Raw genomic sequence first — 4,774 nt, forward strand, 5'->3', positions numbered from 1 at the left:
GCGCTCTTTGTATAAAAACGCTACTGCTAAAGCTAAGCATGTAAAAAATTCAAAAATTCATTGGTCATTAATGATCTTTTTGTGTAGAATCTAAATTGTCAATAGGAATTTTCTTCGGAACCGGAGAAGATTCCTATTTCGGCCACGGATTCTACACATAGAGTTCAATGAAGACCAAGTGGTTGTGATGGTTTGAGAAGCACCATACTTAAGGTGGTGAAAATTCTGTTCGCGGAGGAAGGTGGGACTAAAATTTGGTCTTATTAGGAGGGGACTGAATATATCACTAGCGCTGGTAGGGGGAAAAGCGTTGTTGCTAAGATCAATAGTAATAGCGCTTCTTTACCATGAGCGCTACTAGTATCCCTAGAATATCTGGAACGGTCTGTTAGTTTTAGTAGTAGCGCGTTTTGCATTTTCGGCGCTACTGCTATGCCCATAGTAGCAGCGCTTGTAGTGCAACAGCGCTAGTACAAAGTAGCAGCAGCGTTTGCTCTTTCCCAGCGCTATTATTATGCTACTGTGTATAAGCATTTTTCTAATAGTGGAGGCACATGTGAGGGGGTGTTGACTTATAAATGTATTTTCGTATTTCTTAATCTCTTCCATCAGATCGATCAACTTTGGCTTGTGTGTCGCGTGGGACATGACGAGTGATGAGACGGGGTTCGAGCCCCCTGGTACATGGCCCCAGAGTACGCCTACAGTCCTCGTGTGAAGCCGGCGATCGACGGGTACAGCCTGGGCGTGGTGATGCTTGAGGTCCACAGGGAGAACTGCGCTTAACCAAGGGGAGGATTATTATTTGGCTGACTTTGCGTCCCCCATCATTAAGGCTGATAATATTGAGGAGTTGCTGGACAGGCGACCTGTACCGGAGCCGATGACATGGAAGCTGCAGGCGCTTAAGCATGTGGCTCGGACTGCACGACGTTGCGTGAAGTTGGACAGCAAGGACCGGCCGGCCATATCAGACATCATTGCCAACCTTGAGATGGCATATGAGTTGGTGTGCAGAGACGAGTCAGGTTTAGTTGATGATTTACCAGACTCACCGCGTGAGAGCAGTGTGTCATCAGCAGGCTCCCACTCCGATGTGGTAAGCTACAAAGTGATCGAACTCTGTTCATATTAATGATGAATTCAATGTTTTTGGTCTCACTCTCATTTTGTGGTGTCTTCCTTAATTAGGAACCTGAGGTGTTGGATGAAGGGCATTGACAGATGACACCGATGGTTGCCAGGAGGAGGCTTCAATCACCCGCTGAGCATCCGGTTAGGTAATGCCTGGTTTTGGTAATCTACATGCGCTTGTTGCTGTGGGCAGTTTAGGATGATGATGATGATGATGATGATGTCCAGACCAGCTATATCTGTTGCTGTAGTTTAGAAGTCTGCTGTAGGTAGGATGCACTCGCTGCCCATGGATTGATGTTGGCAGTTCGGCATGCTTGTGCCTTGTTTGTTTGCTGAAACCATAATAAGCAGGTAGAATTGGAGGCCGTTCGCAGAGTTTGCTACGGCTGAAAACCATGGAGATAGAGTTCCCCTTGAACTGTTTTTGGGTCTGGTTGTCTTGTCAGTTTTATAAGAAATGAAATTGACCGGTATATCTTTCTAATTCTGTTCATGTAAAATGGACTAAACTGTACGGTTTAATGATAGGGTATGTTAATAGTCTCCACCATGGATAGCGTATCGAAATTTGTAATTTTTTCTATATTGGGTGTACTGAAGAAAAGCTTACTGAATGCAGTGTCTCCTCCTTCATTTAGTACCACGTTGCTAGTTCCTTCTGAGTTACTTGCTGCCCCAAGCACTACTGTGAAGTTTATTCTTCATTTAGTACCACGTTGCTATTTCATTCTGAGTTACTTCCTGGCCCAAGAAGTAATACTATGAAGTTTATTCTTTTACATGATGAGAGAAAAGTGTAAGTGAAGCCTTTTTTGAGCCGCAGTTTATTCTGAAATAGTTAAATTTATCTAGGGCTTCAACATGGGTGGCCTCCTAACTCCGGTTGCCTGCTCGAAAGCATATGCCGTCTCGATCAGCCTCGGCTCATACACCTGCAGCCCGCCAAAGCATATGCTAAAGGGCAACCCCTTCTTGTCGTACTCCGCCAGCACAACAACGCCAGGGTGGCCACACCGATGGCGAGAAGGATAGAAATATCAATGTCAGGCACAACAATCGCGTCCAATTGGTGGTCCATCATAAGCTTCTTTATCACATTCGCGTTCAGCTCCATCAGGCGACAGATCGCGGCTCTCTCCAGTCTCCACAAGGCCAATGACGTTTGTTCTTTGGGCAGCGATAAGGTCGGGCTGCCCGAAATATTTCACCTTCTTCTGCACCAACATGTAAAAATAATAATCTATATGCATCTTCCAGATGCAGAGGTCGGGGATCATCCTCCTTTTTTTTAAAAAAGAGCTTAAATAAAGAGTAAGTTCCATTAAACGGTGTGTTGATGCTACCTTCTTTAGTTTTATTGCCTAATGATCAATGCAAAAAAATTGAGCAAAATTTGACAAACCTATTGAAATTTATGTTCGGGAGTGATTACATCAAACTAGACGAGCACACGCACACGCGCGCGGGCGCGCGCACACACACACCCACACACACACACACACACACACACACACACACACACACACACACACACACACTTACTTTAGCCAAGGACATGTAGCGTGCTTTTTATTTTTCTCTTTATTTCTCTTTGATTTTTCCAGTCTTACAATAGCTAGCTCTACCGTGTATACATACACGCAAAAAACAACGTACACACTCCGTTTTTTCACTACTACACATATAAGATTTGTCTGAAATCAAACTTTATAAAGTTTGAACATGTTTACAGAAAAATATCAACATTCACAATACCAAATCAATATTATTAAAACCATTATGAAATTAATTTTTGTATTATATAACTTTAGTACTGTAGATGTTGGTATTTTTTAATAAATAATTTGTCAAAATTTACGAGATTGGACTTAAGACAAATCTTATATTATGTGGAGTAAAAAGTAACAGAGGGAGTAGCTACAACCAATAGTAATCGGACACGGCAAGACCAAAGTAGTAAGCTATTACTCCCTCCATTTCTTTATGTAAGGTGTATTATCTTTGGCACGGTGACCAAGGCACATAACTATAGATAATTTAGGACAAAATTACCCTTGTCTAATTCGTTAATTAGCGGGGAAGAGATATTTTCCCTTTTTTTTCTCTACAAGGAGAGATACATGCAATCGACAGAGAGATGCTTTTTTTTCTACAGGGCCAGAAACGTAATTAAGAGGAATTAGAAGAAATACACCTTACATTGTGTAATTTTATCCAAAAATAAATACACCTTATATAAAGAAACATTGGGAGTACTATTCAATTTAGACTACTAATCCTATATGATACAGGTTGACTCAGATTAGTGGTACTAATCAGTATGAAAGCCAAAGACGCTTGTAAACTTACCAACTAATTTAACGTTTATATTATGGTGACCGTTCACTGGGAGAGCATGACATTTCGAACATTTTTTCTCACAGTTTAATTATATCGAGGGCGATAAGGTCGGGCTGCCCGAAATATTTCACCTTCTCCTGCACCAACATGTAAAAAAAATCTAAGAGCTTACATAAAGAGTAAGTTCCATTAACTGCCGTGTTGATGCTTCATTTTTTTGAGTTTTGTTGCATCGTCATCTTTGAAACAAAATTGAGAAATTTTTGGCAAACATGTATCGTGCACACACACAAAAACTTTAGCAAGGACATGTATCGTGCCTTTAATTTTCTCTTCATTTCTCTTTAACTTTCACGGTCTTACAGTAGCTAGCCCTATCATGTATATATACACACAAAAACCAACGTACTCTCTCCCTTTCTTTTACTACCCATATAAGGTTTGTGTGAAGTCAAACATCATTAAGTTTGATCATGTTTATAGAAAAAATATCAACATTCACAATATTAAATCAATATTATTAGATGCATTATGATATTAGTTTTTATCTTTTCTGAAACATAAGGACAGCTCATGATTTCCCTGTGGGGTCGCGCATTGGTGGGTGCTGTCAAAGCGGTATGGGTGCTCGGGTGATGGGCAGCTGGATATCCACTCACAATTCTGTGTGTAAGCCACAGCGATGAGCGTGGGTTTCAACTTTCAAGAGTAGCCCTCCGCCGTATCTGTCGCTGGAGTCGAGTCCCTGCCGTCTTGTGCTCACCGCTCTCACCGCCGGTGTGAACTATGCGTCCTCAGGAGCCGGCATCCTAGTCCCTAGACTCCACCGTATGTCTACTTAGTGCATCTTACCGAATACACACAATACCAAAAGCATGGATGGTACAAATATACTATATCATACTTAGTACGTACGTGTGGTGAGTTAGCTATATTCATGCATGCACGAAGAACGCGGGCGGCAACATCCCGTTGTCAAGGCAGGTACGCTACTTTGACGCCACCCGGTCCAAGATGGTGGCCAGCAATGGCTCCGACGCGGTGAGCGCCCTGCTCTTAACCGGCCAACATGTCAGGCGATGGGGAGCATCCCATGGGAGAGGAGGGGGAGCAGTTGACGAGATGGGATGGAGACCAGGCAGAAGACCGGAGCCGCTTTAACTTGGAGCAGCGGAGCTATTACAACGGTATAGCATGGTGGCTGGCACCAATGAAGACCTGGCCAGCGAACTAAGTCGGGAGGGGATGGGAGGAGCTCGACGGGTCAGGAGGAGGGCCGAACCCTAGCTATTGAGGA

Source organism: Triticum dicoccoides, chromosome 2A (assembly GCF_002162155.2).
Source record: "Triticum dicoccoides isolate Atlit2015 ecotype Zavitan chromosome 2A, WEW_v2.0, whole genome shotgun sequence".
Classification (NCBI taxonomy): Eukaryota; Viridiplantae; Streptophyta; class Magnoliopsida; order Poales; family Poaceae; genus Triticum; species Triticum dicoccoides.